At 42.2% G+C, this 18,138-nt stretch overlaps 1 non-coding gene across 1 annotated transcript; it reads left to right on the top strand.

The window, feature by feature from the left end:
• The first annotated feature begins 17,256 nt into the window (after positions 1-17,256).
• TRNAR-UCU (transfer RNA arginine (anticodon UCU)) lies at positions 17,257-17,330 on the top strand. Its single transcript has one exon. It is a non-coding gene; the product is annotated as a tRNA-Arg (tRNA).
• The last annotated feature ends 808 nt before the right edge of the window (positions 17,331-18,138 follow it).

The raw sequence follows: 18,138 nt of genomic DNA, 5'->3' as shown, positions 1-18,138 counted from the left end.
AGAAACAACACCATAAAGCTTGCACCTGCTAACAAATGAGGGGACTCTGCATAAATGCCTCATAAGAACATGGTTGAATTAGGAGTGAAAACAAAATAAAACAAAAATCAGTGTCTCGTTTTACAAATAATTTTCTTATCTCTTCTTTTCCCTACACAATTAGGACCCTTGCGTTTCTCTGGCTTTGCTGGCCCTTTCTGTGTATGTCAGAAGTTTATGCTCATCCCCAGTTCACACTGACAGAGCCTTTTAAATTGGAACAGTCCTCGTCTGTTGTGGGTAGAGCCATTCTTCCTTTTGCATCACAGCTCAGAAGTTACCTCCTTGGAAAGGACTTGCCATTCCTCTACACTTCGTTTATCATTTCTTCTGCTGTCCTAATATTTCTTCTACTGATTGGATTCCTTCTCCCAGTAAATGTAAGTCCCATGAGAACAGAAACTCTGTCAATTTCAATCAGAGGTGTGTTGCCAGAAACTTAAAGGATTTTGCACGCAGTGGTGCCTGGCACACAGGAGTGCTTATGAAATGCTCGTTGAACGGATCCATGAACAAGAATACACTCGCTCATCACATTCTTTGACTCTACACTTTGATTTCAAGAACTTTGTCTCAGGTCCAAAGTAAACTCCTGCTGCCATTTGAGGCCTTTTCCCTTGGCTTGTGAAAGAAGACACCTTTTTTGTTCCACTGGCCTCCACATAATCTCCCTCTAGAGACTTCAGGACTGTTAATTAAGTTGCTTCACAATCTCCGTGCATTACATGACATGTCCAGTCCTTTTATTATTTCAGCACCTTTTGTCAGATCCTGTTCTCTTAGATGGTGAAGTTGAGCAGAGGTCCCCAGAGGTGAGGAGGGCCATGGCTGAGGGCAATGAGTTGAACATGAGATGCTGTTCTAGGCCCTCGTGTATATTTATTGCTACTCTTAGTTTTAAACCGTCTTTTTAGGTTAACTCTTGATCAGCTTGCAGCCCATTTTGGTCCTAAGATTATTTCAACGACCTTAAGATTCTATGGGACTGGTGCCATGGCTTAACAGGCCTCTACCCTGTGGCACCTGCATTTCATATGGGCACTGGTTTGTATCTTAGCCACTCCACTTCTGGTCAGACTCTCTGCTTATGGCTTGGGAAATCAACAGAGGATGACTCAAGTCCTCAGGACACTGACCTGCTCCCCCAGAAGAGGCTCCAGACTCCCTGGTGAGCTGTTGTGGCCATTTGGGAAGTAAACCAGCAGATAGAATACCTTCTCCTTTCTGTCCTTCCTTCTCTATGTAAAGTTGACTTTCAAATAAAAATAAAATCTAAATAAAATTAAATCTAAAAGACCATAAAAATCTTAAGACCATAGAGTTTTCTACCACCTAAGAATTCCCTCACCAGATGATACTTGTTCGGATTTACCACGAGAGCTTTTTCCCATTCTGGAACTTCCTTGCAGACTCATGTGTCCATGTACCTTTAACTATCAGGTTGATGATAGCTGTGGACACATTTGGAGTGTCCATATATGTATATTCATATGTTGAAACCCTGGCTAGTTCTTCAGTAGTTTATGAGGCCCAAGAATAACTATATCTTGCTCTTCTGAAGTCAACCAAGTTTGGTGTAACTGCCAAATGAGTTACACAGAGCCGTAAAACAGTGCAGAGTAAGAAAATAAGGATTTTGAATTTGGTCTCCCATAGGCTTAAGTGCCAGCTGTGTAACTTACTTTGAGGTCAGTCTTTTCGCTTGCTGTGCATTGGATATTATTATCGTCTATCTTTGTAGGCTTGTTATGAAGATTGTTAAATGAGAGCTCCTATGTAAAACTACCAGGATAGAACCCATTATACAAAGAGACTTCAATGATTAAATTAAAACGTAAGTTTATTTGGAAGCAAAAATATTTTCAATCCATGCAAAGAGTTTCATAATATCTGTTTTCCATGCTTTTCTTGAAGACACCACATATATTAATGACCTTTCTCTGATCCCTTCACTTTGAGCAGGTATGTGAAAGATTATTCTCTGCGTGTTTCTGACCTCTTGTGTTGTATTCCTTATTTGACTTCAGAATGCATCTTGAATCAAGTTACTTTTATGCAGGTTTCTTCTTAGCCTGCTCTCTGCTTCCCTCCTGTGGCCGGCCTGACCCCATGTCATTCCTGATCCTCTGCTCCCTCAGTGTGGTTGCTTTGCTGTAATGCAGCCTCATCCCTGCTACTTGGCATCCCATACTCTATGAGACACGTGTTTTACCTGTTAGAGATACTGTGTGTGACACATCTGTTCGCTAAGAGTTTGCAGCCATTAAGGCCTACCTGTTTCCTTGTGCAACACCAGGTTCTCTGGCGTGTGAATGCTGAAAGGACAGGATATTGTTAAGGAGAAGTATCATTGGTTTTTCTTGGCCAAAGAACAAAAGTGGAAATGGGATAGACCCAGGTCAGTGCTTCAGAGAGAGTCCCTGTGGAATAAGGATGCATCTGTTTTCTCTCTTTCCTAACTGCACAGTACTTGTATCACAAGAATTAAGGGTGATAGGGCTGGCGTTGTGGCATATGGTGTTCAGCTGCTGCCTAAAATGTAGGTGCCCCTTTGAGTGCCAGTTGCTCCATTTTCTTTTTTTTTTTTAAAGATTTATTCATTTTATTACAGCCAGATATATACAGAGAGGAGGAGAGACAGAGAGGAAGATCTTCCATCCGATGATTCACTCCCCAAGTGACCACAACGGGCCGATGCGCGCCGATCCGATGCCGGGAACCTGGAACCTCTTCCGGGTCTCCCACGCGGGTGCAGTGTCCCAATGCATTGGGCCATCCTCAATTGCTTTCCCAGGCCACAAGCAGGGAGCTGGATGGGAAGAGGAGCTGCCGGGATTAGAACCGGCGCCCATATGGGATCCCGGCGCTTTCAAGGCGAGGACTTTAGCCGCTAGGCCACGCCGCCGGGCCCAGTTGCTCCATTTTCAATCCACTCGCTGCTAAGGATCCTGAGGGTTTCCATGCCCACCCACATGGGAGATACAGATGAAGCTCCTGGATCTTGGCTTTGGTCTAACTCAACCCTGGCCTCTGTGGCCATTTGGAGAATGAACCAGTGAATGGACTATCTATATCTATAAGTCTGCCTTTTCAAATAAATAAAATAAACTTTACAAAAAGAATGAAGGATTATTTAGGATAAGAGTATGTCCAGCAGCTTGCTTGACTAGTCTTGTTGATAAATTTGATGAGATAGTTTTAAACTCAATTTGGATGAGAGAGATTTGAAAACTAGACATTGAAGAGTTTTATCTTTAACGTCAGTTGAAAACCAAAACTTGTAGTGGGCTTTTGTGTGATTGAATTGTCGTTTTGAAATTAATTCCTGGATTCAGTATGGCATAGATGTTAATTCTTAATCTGAAAGGTCAGCACAATACTAGGCTAAATCCTAAATAAGATATTTCTACGGAACTTAATAAATGGATTCTATCATTGTCTTGGAAAGTAAAGTTCATCATTATTTTGAAATTTAAACATATAGGATTAGGGGGAAGAGAATTTTCTAACTATCCTAAGTAGTGCTAAAATTAGAGCAGTTAGGAGGTCTGGTGTGTTCTAGGTTTCCGGTCTGGGTCTGGCCCAGCCTTGTTGCAGACATTGGGGGAATGAACCAGACGGTGCAAGGTTTCTATCCTGATTTCTTTATTTCTCCCATAGTCCATTGCTCCTCTTTTCAAACAGGTGAAAGAAAATAAATAAGCGTGTTTTTGAAAACGTGAAATCGCTGGCATAGGAATGCATAAGTAAATCTATTGAACAGAAGAGAGAATGTACTTACAAACCAACTTGGCATTGTCCTGCCTTCATCATGTATACCACTTCTAAGTAGTGCCAAAGGATTGAATTACAGCCACCTTAGAGCAATTGCACAAACATTTAGCAATTGGGATGTGGTAGGTCTAGGCCTGTCCTTTTGTTTTCTTATGTTCAATTATGTATTTTCAGGTGGGTATGTTGAACTGAATAGACAAAACAACACAAATATTTTTTAATAGTAAAAGCATGCACATAGTTTCGGAGTGAGAAAGATCTCAAAAAGTCGCAAACTTCAGAATCAATAAAGGAAAATATTGAGAAGATTTATTGCACTACTTTTTAACTGGTGTTATCATAGATACATTTCAAAAATAGGTTACAGTACCAGCAATTTCAGGACACACTTAAATAACAAAACAATGGACTTATGGCTGCTTATAAAAGACTATACTATTAGAATAATATAGGGGAAATAAGTTGAGGGGAGGGAATATAGGAAGGGAGTAGGGGAAATCCCAGAGCCTATGAAATTGTACCAAAAGCTAAAAACAAAAAGAAAAGAAAAAAAAAATAAGGTACAGATTGCAAGAATTTTATTTGCAACACGTATTTCCGAGTTAAAATTGATGATAAGCACGATATGTAACATGTAGTTGAAAAAAGCACAATCCAATAGAAAATCGGGCAAGAGATACCAATAGGAATTCTGAAAAAAAAAAAAAAAGAAAAAAGAATTGCTGGGCCTGCCATGATGGCTCAATGGCTAAATCCTCATCTTGCAAGTGCTGGGATACCAGGTGGGTGCTGGTTCATGTCCCGGCTGCTCCACTTCTCATCTGCTTCCTGTAATGGCCTGGAAAAGCAGTGGAAGAAAAGTTCAAAGCCCTGGGACCCTGAACCTGCATGGAAGCCTTGGAGGATGGTTATAACTCTGGCTATGATGGCCATTTGGGAGTGAATCAGCAGATGGAAGATCTTTCCTTCTGTCTCTCCTTCTGATCCGTTTTCCAATAAAAGCAAATAACCTTTTAAAAAATGTATTGCTGTATAGCACATGCTGGTAAAAATGGTCAGTTGCTTTGGGATTTTTTGAGAAACACGAGTTAAGCGCCAAAGACACCTCAACCTGTTGAAAACTGTTGAAAAGAAAGACTCTTTAAAATAAAAAATTAAAATGACAATATTCACTGTTGGAAAGCCTTTGAGGACATAAGTATATTCAGATGTTGTTGGAATAAATGTGAGATATAAATTGGTGAATATTTTCGGAAGTACTTGGCAGAATGTATAAAATTAAAAATGGAAATACAAGAAGAGCTATTTTCACAAATTGTACAATAACTTTATTCACATATGGGTAAAGGTATATACCGCATGTAAAGGTATATACTGCATGATTTTTTCCCCCAGGAGTGAAACATTGAAAAAAGCCTGAATATCCATGAATAGTGAATTGGTGAAATAAAGAACATTATATCTTGGCTTGTAATAACACATCTCAAATAAATAGGACAAAATAAATTTATGTTACCCAGGACATAGTGTTGAGTTAGAATATGAAGAAAGGAAGCACAGTGTTTTCCCTTTTGTGTCGGCTGAGAGAAGACTTGAAATGATATGTGTGTATGTCTTAACATTTTGTGTTTGAGTGCATATATAAGCAAATGAACAGCTACTTGCTGCCCATATGATCTCAGGCAAGATACTCGTCATTAATACTTTATTTTCATTTTATGGAAAACAGAGATGATATTTGCATGTATCTATTCTCTAACATTGTGAAGATTACAGAAATTAATCTATTTAAAGTGTTTTGAAGGGGAGCTATTTGGAGGATGAACCAGTGGATGGGAACTCGCTGCTTCTCTCTCAATTAAATTAGAATTAAAGTGGTTTGAATAGTGTCTGGCACTTAGTAGGCACTTGATGAGAGTTTCTCTTTTCAGATGAATATTTATTTGAGAAATTACTATTTCTAGAGTAAAAGTGGGATTTAAGGCATACGGGTGACTGTAATTACATTATGTAGTTAATATTTTATAACGATTATGTGCTTATGTGTTGAATGATTAAGAGTCAGAGCTTAACTTAAGAAGATAAACGAAGTGGTGATTATAGAAATCCAGGAACAAAGCAGACTAGTTCTGAGAAAGGGTAGTATGGCCTGGAAGTGGAAGGGTAGTGCAGTGGTTGCTGCTGGCCCTGGGAAACGAGAGAGAGGGAAGGTCAGGATAGCTTCCAGTTTTTGCATTTTGAAGAACTTGGAAACTGCCAAACCATGGAGAGAAGTGATGGAGCTAGAAGCTTTTTGTGGGGGTATAAGAATATTATCATCTTAATCCTGGCTGTTGTCACAGAATGCCAGGGGGGAGGGCTTAAACACAAATCTTTCCTTCTCATAATTCCAGAGGCTTTACGGCTAAGGTCAGGGTGTTGGCTGATTTGGTTCTTGCCATTTTGTTTAGTTTTCAGATGATCATCTTCTTGTGTGTCTTCACAACGCAGAGAAAATGATCATTTTTCTTATTTCTCTTCTCACAACAACACTAATCCCATTTAAGAGCACTCCTCTTTCATGACCTTATTACCTCTCTAAGAGACCCACTGTTCAAACATCATCACACTCATCACACCATCACACTGGGGACCAATGCTTCAATGTATGAATTTCTGGGAGATACAAGCATTCAAGCCATATTGATTAGGTTTGTTTAAATTATGTTGAATTTAGGCTGATGAGAACCCATCGAATAGAAAGTTTTGTATTTTAGCAGTTAGAGGTAGAACAACAGAAGTTCTGTGGTCTCAGTGTAAGAGTCCCCATTTAATATTTCCATGAGAAAATGAAGAATTATGGTGTTCAAGGAAAAATCTGTGTGGCTGGAGGATGAATACCTGTTCTAGTGATTTTGTTTATTTTTTCTTGGCTTGTTTTCCCAGTAAACATGTATTGAGCAACTATCATGTGCCAGGCACAGCTCAAACTGTCAAGGATAGAAAGAACTTAAGTTCTTCACTGTCTGGTCAGAGACAGACGTGCACAGATTGATGACAGCACAGTGTACTCAGTGCCCCAGCAGCCATATGCACAGGGTGCAGTAATGGAGTGAAGATGGGTGTGATCCAATCTGCTTAGGGTTGTGGTGGATGTCAGGGAAGATATTAGAGAAAATGAGCTGAGTGAGCTGAGTCTTCAAGGAGGAGCAGGAGCAGTGTTCCAGGGAGATGTGTGGGTGGCAAGACAAGAAGGGCATTCCAGAAACACACAGGCTACCAAGGTATGTTAGAGTGGAATAGGACTCTTTCCTCTCCTTTTATCAGACTTCAAGTACTTTGAGGCAGCACAGTGTAAGGCACGGGTGAGGACTGGGATAATAGTCAAACATGCATTTTAGACTATTGCTCTTTTGGCAGGGCAATATGGCAGAGGGCTGGAGGGGAACAGACAGCATTGCACACAATGAGGGGTTATGAAATTAACAAAACAGTCCTAGTTGTAGAGTTGTCTGAACCATTGGAAATAAACCAAAAGCAGTGGGAATGGGAAAGCAGAGAGAGATTTGAGAGTTTTTGAAGAGGATGATTACATTTGCAAGAAAAAGATAGGTGCAGTAGTCTGTCTTATGAGCTGTCTGGCTTAGCGGCGTTTATGTGAATTTCATCAAATCAGTCTCTTTTTTGACTTTGTTTTGGGTAGACCCTTGTAGTAGTAGCTCAAATTGCCATTATACAGACTACTGCAAAACTTCCTCATTGTGTCCTCTTGAAATTAACTACAGTAGCCTGAGAAATCTATATGAAAATGCAAATAAAGCCATAGTTCTTCCTTACTTAAAACTCTTCACTGCCTTTGCATCTTCAAGATGATGCATGATTTGATTTCCATGATTTGATCTTGCAGCCACATACTTGGTCAGTTCATGCCTGGGTCTTCAGAATTCAACAGCATCTTCCTTGTAGTTTCTTAAGCAAAAAGATGGATTTTGGCTATATTTTTAACAGACTGTCCTCTCTTTGAGGAGTCCTTGCACCTCCCAACACAATCACACACAAGACTCTTTGAATCTCTTTCACTCTGGTTTATAGCTCTCCTTAGTTCAAAATGTATCTTAGGTGTATAACTCTGGAAAATGTTCTTAGACTGTTCCGATTGAATTCGTTTTAGTTTGCTCAATTCTGTTTATTTGATTTTTGCTTTTGCAGTATATTGCACATACCTCTGCCGTTGGACCCAGTGTTCAGTGATGCTGTTTATTTTTCTCTTCTTGACTGTGACTATCCTTGGGGCCTATAATGGTGTATCTGGCACATTTCTTGGTATGAGTTTATGGAACAAATGAATTAATGAATGAGTAGGAAGATGGCACTACCATCAACTAAATCAATGGATTTTGGAGAGCAAAAGATGTATGGGGAGATCACATGCTCAGGTTTGTAGGTGTTGCCATTGAGAAGCTTGTGAGTCATGTAGAGATGATAATTTAGAGCAGCTGGGTGTGCTAGTCTGAATGTCATGTGAGATGCTCAGTTTTAAGATAAGGATGTGGAGTGTTTTTTTTTTTTTTTCATTTGATTTACTTATTTGAAAAGCAGAGTTACAGAGAGAGATTTCATCCCCAAAAGGCACCAACAGACTAGGCTGGGTCAGGCGGAAGCCAGGAGCTTCTTGAGGGTCTCAGAGGCTGACAGGGGCCTGAGCTGCTGGGGCAGACCCTTTGCCTACAATGGATGCCAGTGTCTCAGGCACTGTAGTGGCTTAACGTGATACACCACAACACAGACCCCTAGGGTGTGGAGGGTTTCGGCTCACTGTGCTATTTAGCCATTTAAGAGCCTCCAGGGAGAGCCCATAAAAGAAGAGGGCCAAGGCAGTGTTTACTTGGGTGCAGTGTTCCTGACCACAACCTATAGAACTTAGTTGTATTTATTGTGACCCAGAACAAATTTGCCCATCCGTATGCATGCACCTGTAATTGAAATAGCATGTTCACTAAATAATGCATGGTCTTATTGTAGAGTGATACCCTCTGATATTTTCCTTCCTGTCCTATTTGATCCTTTCTTAGCCAGTCCATAATACATTTTCTCCTGTATTCAAGATTTAAAAAATGCTACTAATATTTTGACTTGCAGTCTGATAAATACTGCTCCTTTGGAAGCTGAGAGTTAAAATGAGAGCCTGGTGAGGGAGTCTGAAAAGGAGGGCCTTAGAAGTAGAAAACTAAGAGGAAGAGAGTAGCTTGTGTCCCAGAAGCCAGAGTGGCTATTTCTAACAAGGAAGATATGGTCATTGGTGTGAAATACAACAGAGTGGTGAAACTACTGAATGTAAACAATTAAGAGGCCCTTATGATTTTGTTGAGGACATATTAGCAGAAGTGAGGAGACTGAAGTTAGTGGAGAGGAATGGGTGCTGGTGGGGTCGGGGTGGGGCTGAAGAGCTTAAGGTGCCCATTCTCCAAAAACAGCTGCTGGCATTGGTCTCCTACGGAATTTCCCAGTCTTTACCTCATTTGTTCTCTATAAAGACCTTACAAGGTGGGAATTGTCCTTCATGGGGATTTTAAAAACCAGATGGGTGATCTGAATCTCAGATTTCATTTAGGTGCCAAAAGGTCTTCATTATCCTGCAGTAAATTGCAGAGCAGGGATTCAAACCCTGGCCATCCCAATTTATACTGTAGTTTTCCAATCGGACCATAATTGTTCATCCATTTTTGTACTGTTTGTTAAGTAATTTGATTTCTATTGGCTTGGGTTTACTAATCTATGTAATTACAGATGGAGACAGTTGACAGAAATTATAGACTATAGAAATACAGAAAATAAAGAGGAAACATTCACTCATTTGTCAGTGTAATCTTCCAGCTAATTTTTAATTTATAAAAGTGTTAAGAACCAATGTCAAACAGTCCAACTGATGCCTAAGGTTAAAAGAGGCTGATTTATTTGGAAATCCTTTTCCACTTTGAATATTTTGTGATTCTGGGAAGAGGTTATTCTAGCCTTTTAATTTTCTGACTTATCATTTAAGAGTGAATACAAAGCATTTTACTCCTCTGCTCCTTCCCTTTCTCCACATTCTTTGTACAAAGACTATTTTGGGAATTTAATAGAGATTCAGCAACACCGTGGTGAAGTAAAAAGCACATGGCCCCTGACAAGCTGGAACTGAGGGCTGGCTTTGTACCCGGCACACTGGCTGGTCTCTCTCTGAACATCTCTCGTATGCTTTAACAGAAAGTGACTGAAGGAGAGGCCGTGGCGAATCTAACCTCTGTTACCGTATGCTGTATTTTTTTTTAAGATTTTTGTTTTATTTGAAAGGCAGAGTTACCAAGGAGAGGACCTCCAATGCTGGTTCACACTCCAACAGGTGCAGTAACCAGAGCTGAGCTCATCCAAAGCCAGGAGCCAGGAGCTTTTTCTGGGACTCTCATGTGGGGATCCAAGGACTTGAGCCATCCTTTGCTGCCCTCGTAGGCCATAAGCAGGATGCTGGATCAGAAGTGGAGCAGCCAGAACACAAACTGGCTCTCCTAAGGGATGCAGGCATTCCAAGTGGAGGCTTAGCTTACTGCATTGTAGCATGGGCCCTCAACGTTTACTCCACTCTGTGACCCTTGTCAAGCCCTCTTGTCCTATCCTTGTGCCTTATTAGGGCACAACCTACAATTGTGAAGTTGGGGAACAGACTTGGGGGAAAATGCTTAAGAATCTTGCTTGCTGGACCAATCGTAACAGAAACAGTCCGTACCTCTCAGCAAACAGCTCTGGAAGCTGCATGGCATGGACAGATGTTAAGATGGCTCATGGTGCCTTGCCCCAGCCTCACCACTTAACGGTCTAGATGACTTTGGGCAAGACTTTTCACATCTTTGATGAAGGTTCTTCTTTTGTAAAGGGAGGATAATGATAATCAGTCTTTCTGCAGTCTAGGAGAGTTGTGATGATAAAATGAGATAAGGAATCGAAAGTACTTTTGTCATCATCATTGCTAATGCCGTTTCTTAGAGGCACAGATAGGTAGCATGAAGAAGGACCTTGGAGAGTAAGCTTGCACATTCTAAAAGAACATAACCTGAGTCCGAAGGAGAATAACTGGCTTCCTCAAAGGAAAATTCTTCTCTTGTACCCTGTCATTGGTGTGGATACTCAATGTTCTTTAGGAACAGATTATAACAGGGTCACTGTTGCCTGTTGTTTAAGGATGAGCTGTGGATAGACCCTGTTCTGATTGGGCAAATATAGGTTTTATTGCAAGGCAAGTTTAGTCTCCAAGATTGAAACTCCCACGATGGTACTATCTTGTTTAATCAAACTGTTACATTATAAAAGGTGAATGCTTTTGCCTCTTGCTATTGTAGAATCTGCTTTTGTTTCTACAAAATTCACTTTAAGGTTCCTTTCAAGCCAAATGAGGAGTGAAATAGAGGTGGGACAAAGTCAAAAAAAAGCCAGGGATTATTCATAATATTACACAAAATCCATGTTTTTGAATCCCTTGCCATACAACCATACAATGACTAACTTTTTAATGATCCATCTTTAATTCTTTGGTCTCTGGCTTAGAGTATCTGGCCCTTTAAAGACTAGGCCCCATTGTGACTGAAAAGATTAAGGAGCCTGGTTGCTAGTCTATCCCCATGGTAACTTAATGCCACAGGGATTAACAGTGCCCTATTCAGGGCCTCTTGGTTTTACAGCTGGTGGCAAACAATGTCCCAGGTAAGTAAGACAGATAACAGCTGGGTGTAGGAGCAGGCGGAGGCAAGGATCTGTGAAGTGGCCATAAGGAAGAAGGGAGCCGGTCATTCTGGACAAACCTCAGGAGTGGAAACATGCAGAAGGACAGGTATGAGAGAAGATTTAAGGAGAGGAGACCAAGACTAACTGGATAGTGGACAAGTAGAGAGGTCTAGAGAATTAAATCTAGAGTAAATAGAAAGACAGCCTGATGGTGATATGTGAAGACTTTAGTTCCAAGCAACAGAGTATAATAATGGAGCAGTTTTTGAGGCCTGGGAATCTCGTAGTTAAGGAGGAGACTAAAGAAAAAAAAAGAAAAGCTGTGTGTTGAATTTAGGGGGAATTAGGAACACTGAGTTTCCATAATAGTGCTTGGAGCAGATGGGTCCTTGGGCAGATAAAGAAGATGTAGCCAAAAAAAAAAAAAAAAAGAAAGAAAGAAAAGAAAGGAAAGAATACTACAGAAAGCAACTGGATAGTTAGTGAAATGGACATGAATAACAAGAGATGTAGACAGATAGGAAAGGAACATTTTAGGACAAGAGATTACTAAGGGTTATGGACTCTGAGGGAGAGGGAGGAATTGATGTGGGTGTTAAGCAGAGAACATACACAGCTCAACATACATAGATGACATGGCTCTCCAGGACTGGAGAGCTAGGACTGATGGTGGCTGGAGATCTCAGAAACAGGCAGAGAGAGGCACGATGAACCCTCTAAAGAAAGTTGAATGACATAATTAGCTAGAAGTTAACTCATTTGGGGGAATATGGTAAAACAGAAAGTTCCTCCCTATTTTCTAGAAAGGTCTGGTGGGGCACCCTTTCATCTGTTAAACACTGCTAATCCTTCTGGATCTGAGAGAGAGACTTCGTATTGTTGGAGCCACACTCTCTCAGAGTCTCTAAACTGTTTCCCAGAGAAGACTTGCAAAGGTGGGAGAAAAGGAATGGGAGATCCTATATCTAGATTTTGCACTGTTCTTCAGAGTCTCTCAGCAGGTTGACCTCCACATGAGCCCTGCACCTGTGTCCTTGGAGGTCCAGCCTTTTGACAAAATACATTGGTTATGAGTCTCTCTCGGGGAAGGCTTGAGATGTCAAGGTTACTTGGTTGGACTAGTCAATACTTAGGATAGTTTCTGAGATTTGGATCAGATGATTAAAGAAAACATTATTTTCTGTATATTTTCTTCCTTTTGCTTGAATCTCAGGCTCAGTTTTTATTTGGATTATCTTACTTCTTGCCTCATAGAGGACAGCAGAGCAAGCCATTTGTAAACAGGCTGCTAATGAAGAAAGGAGGGAAACAGGAGGCTTTGGAACACAACTGCTTCCTGAGGGTAGGTAGAAAAACGTATCAGAACAATAGATAAATGAGCAGGGTGAAGGCTTCGTGAGAATGAAATGCCTTGAGAGGAAGCCTCTAGGGTCCTTGGATGGTGTGTGTGCTCATTTTACTGTCTCTGTGTTATGCATAACAGGTGCATGAATTCTGCAGCGTGCCAACTTTTGCATCCACTTTGAGAGGTATCCACAGGAGGTACTAGGTGGCCAGAATGAGGAGGTCAGTAAGATGCACCTACTTTTAGGTGATGTGCCCATAATACACGTGAATTTTATAAGGTTTGGGAAACTGTAGAGATAGGGAGAGCAAAGTCTAACCCTAGGACTGTGCTTTCCAAATGACTGTTTTGCTGTCTGACTCCATCTAATACCCTTTAACATTTAAAACATGGGCTAGTTGCTTTAGGAAGGATGTGGGATTTACTTGTGTTTGTTTCTGGACCAAAGGGAAAATGTTAGCATTTATCATGTGTCCCAGCAATACTTTATGAAAGAAATAATGCATGAGCATCACTGGTTTGTCTCTGGGGTCACAGAGCAGTATTCAATTAGAGGTATGAATAATGCTTGGGTCATAGATTTTTGTAGAATCCAATCAGTCCCTATATTTTTTGGGGAGTAAAGAGAAAGGTACTTGTCTTCCTAAAAGTTCACATAAACAAGGATTATGTATATTCAGCTTTAAAGAAGAAAAAAGATGCAATACCTTCGATCATTTTGAGTGACTTAGCCTCATCTGTCTTGTCCCTTTAAAACTATAGTTGTTGTTGTTTCTTAAAGTATAAGCCTAGGTTAAATTCATTATTTTCATTTAAAAAAAAAGATTTATTGATTTGTACTGAAAGGGCAGATATACAGAGAGGAGAGAGAGAAAAAGATCCTCTGCCCATTGGTTCACTCCTCAGATGGCTACAGTGGCTGGAACTGAGCTGATCTGAAGCCAGGAGCTTCTTCCAGGTCTCCCACGTGGGCGCAGGGTCCCAAGGCTTCGTGCCATCCTCTACTATTTTTCCATGGCCACAGGCAGGGAGCTGGATGGAGCAGCAGGGCATGAATTAGTGCCCAAATGGGATCCTGGTGCTTGCAAGGTGAGGATTTAGCCACTGAGCCATCTTGTCAGGCCCAGACATTATTTACATTTTAAGAAGCTTTTATTTATGGATGATAAAGCAAAACAAGAGCTACCAAAGAAGACAGCTCTTATTTGAGACAAGTCCAAGTCCAGACTATATATTTATCAATGCAGAGTATAAGTGGTCTTGATAGTGTTCTTATTGATAAAAGGATTATTTTTGAAGATTTATTTTGTTTTTGTTTGAAAGGCAGAGTTAGAGAGAAAAAGACACACACACACACACACACACACACACACACACACACACACATCTTTCATACCGCTGGGTAACTCCCTAATGGCTGCAGTGGTCAGAGCTGAGCTGATTTGAAGCCAGGAGCCAGGAGTTTCCTCTCATTCTTCCAGATGGGTGCAAGGACACAAGGGCTTGAGCCATCTCCGTTGCTTTCCCAGTCCATAAGGAGGGAGCTGGAGCAGCCAGGATATCAACCAGTGCCCATACAGGATGCTGGTGCCATAAGCGGAGGCTTACCCCGCTATGCCAGGGCCCGAGCCTCCAGGAGCTGTGTTTTTTTTTTTTTTTTCTGCAAAAGAGAGATTTCTGTGAGATGGTGAGGGAAAGTTAAAGGAAGGGTATTAAAAAGGAAGGAAGTAAATCAGGAAATAAAGTTGAAGATTATAACTCTTGGAAGAGAGAAGGAAAGGGGGGATTTTGTGTCAATAGCTATGTTCCCTCCCCAGTTGATGATAAGCAAATGCAAGTCAGAGAACTTAGATTTTTTTTTTTCTTTTATCTAAAAGCCTATGAACTGCAGTTTGCTACTGAAACTGGATCTTTCCACATTCCAGAGTTAAGGTCTTTGTGTGGATAGAAAAAACTGGGTATTTGAATAAGGTTGATTCTTTTATTTTTCCTCCAAATGGTCGTTCAGGGTCAGTCCTGCATTAGAATTTTCACACAGGATCTGGAGGGTGGGAGCGTGATACTCACTGTTCATTGACGTGTCGCCAGCTCTAAGTAATAAATAAATAAATAAATAAACAAACAAAGGGGCCTGACGCGATAGTCTAGCGGTTAAAGTCCTCGCCTTGAATGCACCGGGATCCCATATGGTCGCTGGTTCTAATCCTGGCGGCCCCAATTCCCATCCAGTTCCCTGCCTGTGGCCTGGGAAAGCAGTTGAGGACGACCCAAAGTCTTGGGACCCTGCACCAGCATGGGAGACCTGGAAGAAACTCCTGTCCCCTGGCTTCAGATTGGCTCAGCTGCAACCATTGTGACCACTTGGGGAGTGAACCATTGGAGGGAAGATCTTCCCCTCTGTCTCTCCTCCTTTCTGTATATCTGCCTTTCCAATAAAAAAATAAATCTTTTCTTTAAAAAAAAGAAATAATGAATGAAACTTCTGGAAAGAGGTGAAGAGTGGAGATGCTTCATTGAGCTGATGGGACAATGAAAGTTTGCTTACATTTCTTAGGTGTGGAACAGTATCTTTGTGATGTGTGTGTGTTGTGTGTGTGTCTTCCAGAAGCTGAGTCTTACAAGAAATATTTGGAGTGTGAAGCCTTTCCCTTCCTTTGCATTAGTAGTTCACGGTCAGCCTGTGAGGCTGGGCTGTCTTTGACAGACACCTAGACCTCTTGACCAAACTCCTCTTTGTGCCTTGTTAATAGGCCACTTAGAACTTTACAATCTGTGGCTGGCACTCAGAAGTTGTCCAGGCTAAATTCTAAGAAGGACCTGCTTTGTTTTGCTTCATGAGGTTAAGTGCAGTTTCGCTTTTAAAAGCTCCTGTGTTTTTAGGAGCAAATCAAGTTTGGTGGGAGAAACTGCTTTTTGCCGCAGCTGTTAAGAGTCTTCTGTAACATCCCCGAGCTGATTGAATCTCCTGGTTGCCTTCTCCACCAGGTCTCGTCCTTGGGACTATAGAAATGACTGGGGAAGCCCAAGATGTTGAAACTGGAATCCTTGAAGAACTGCCAGTCTCAGCATTTCATTTGGTCATTGTCCTTCTTTGTCTTGGCCATCACCTGGGCACTCGGGTCAAACAGAACTGTTGCAGGCTCTGGTGGGAATTCAGGCTTGAGTCCTGGGCCGTGGAACTACACCATGGTGGGGGAGGAGGGGAGTCTGAGCTGCCGCTTTGCTTTGGTGTGGGAGTGAGTTGGTGAGCTCTGAATCAACCTTAATAACATCATTGCATTGTCTGTCATCGGAGCACACAGGTTACCTATCCCTGTGTATCTGGGAGCCAAACAGGAGAAGAGAGCTGAAGGTGAGGTGAGACAGACTTAAATTATATACATTCAGAAGAACTGGCACAATGGAAAAGACAAGCACTTCCTTTTTTTAATAGGAGGCTGGGTATGAAACCCTTTAGGTAATTTTATGGAAGGACAGTTTGTTTAGCCAAATTAAAATGCCCCTAGCAAACAGAGGCGGCTAAAAGAATCCTCCTGCTTTTAAGTTGGGCGGCTTTGGAAGAAAGAAAAGCAGGGACTTTGGGCTGTCAAGTCACTAACTCATCGGGGAGCCTCCACTCTCAGTACTTCCCACACCCGTCTGCATGCACACGTTCTCTGTCCCCACTCACACGCACTCATTCACAGTCACACACACAATACAGTTCCGCTTCAGCTCCCATCCTGAATTCTGGGGAAGATGCTCAAGGGACAGCCAAGAAGACTCCTGGCACCTCTCCCCTCCCCCGGGGCTTGACAGACACAGTTCTAGAAGCTGAGACTGGAGCAGTCTCCCGGAGCCCCAGCTTCCCTGTCATTCTCTGCCGCGGCTCAGGGTGTTTGTGTTCCGAAGCAGCTCCTTTGTCTCTGGGATGGAACGGCTTTCCTGAATCCTCCAGCGTTGCCCAGCCCCTAGTTGAGAATTAGCTGGACCGGGATGAAACCACCGCGAGTGGGGGTGGAGATGGCTTCTGCATCCCTGACAGCCCTGGGTGCACTCTGCTTCATTAGCATGAGAATAGAAAGACTTCCCTGTCTTTCCTTGGGGATGGAGAGCAAGCCGGAGCAAAGGCTCTACCCTGTCCTCCATCAGGGATACTAGGACTGGGAAAACTGCCACAGTGATCTTCCTCCAATCCTCTAAGGAACCTAGGACCCGCGGTACTGAGAAAAGCCTGGATGCAGCCGGCTGGTGGATCTCCACTCCAGATTTTCCAGCTGTCCCTGTCCCCCCCACCGCTCAGGGAGCAGGATGCTGAGATGGCTCGGTGATGCAGAAGGTATGTGCTTTTTCAGTTCTGGTGCTGGTGCTGTGTGCGTGGTGAGGTCTCTGTGGCGCAATGGACGAGCGCGCTGGACTTCTAATCCAGAGGTTCCGGGTTCGAGTCCCGGCAGAGATGGTCACCTGGCAGGTGCCTCTTTTATTTTCGAATGTTGTTGTGGAAGGTTGATAATTATATTTATTTCTCCTTGGAGACTCTAGTGGAGAGGCAGGAAATACCTTTCTCTGGGAATCCTGGACTCCCTATTTCCCTCCCTCTTTATTGCTTCTCAGTTCTTCTCTCACTGATTTTATTGTCAGATGGAGGCGCAGTATCTGCTTCATCTCCCAGCTCAGCCTTCGGCTCCTTCGCTTCCTGAGAAGATAACAGACACACGGAGACCAGGATGCCAGATCACAGAACTGGGGACCACTGTGGTCCTCTTCTTTCACACCCATGAGGACACCAAAGGGCAGCTTATTTTCTGAAGCAGTGGAGAGGTGCCCAGCTCCCCTCAAGGGCACTACCCTCTTTGACCCAGGTGATCCTTTTTGGGTAAGGAGATGGGTGGGATGATGCAGAGAGTAATTTATTGCATCATTTTGGTCAGCTGCATTTATGCATTCCTAGGGCTTTGTGTGCTAACGCTCACCACTCACTTCCTCATCTGTAATGTGAAATCCAATCTTCTCTGTTGGGGGGGAATAAACCACACAGTAACTCACTCATTACTAGCAGAAGCTCAGAGGCTGTATATTTAAATACTCTGCACTCTAAACTTTGTCCTATATCCAGGACAAGTTTTAAGGATTGTAGCTGGATGTTCTTTTCCTATTTCTTTATTTGCTATAAACCATAGTATCATCTCTCATCCCACATTTGATTCTCTGCCTCATCTAATGGGCCACATGCAGCCAGATTGGGTACTTGGGTAGATTGGAATGTA

This window comes from Ochotona princeps, chromosome 2, assembly GCF_030435755.1.
Source record: "Ochotona princeps isolate mOchPri1 chromosome 2, mOchPri1.hap1, whole genome shotgun sequence".
NCBI classification, from domain to species: Eukaryota; Metazoa; Chordata; class Mammalia; order Lagomorpha; family Ochotonidae; genus Ochotona; species Ochotona princeps.
The sequence above is the reverse complement of the archived record's forward strand: the minus strand, read 5'-3'. Positions and strand labels throughout refer to the sequence as shown.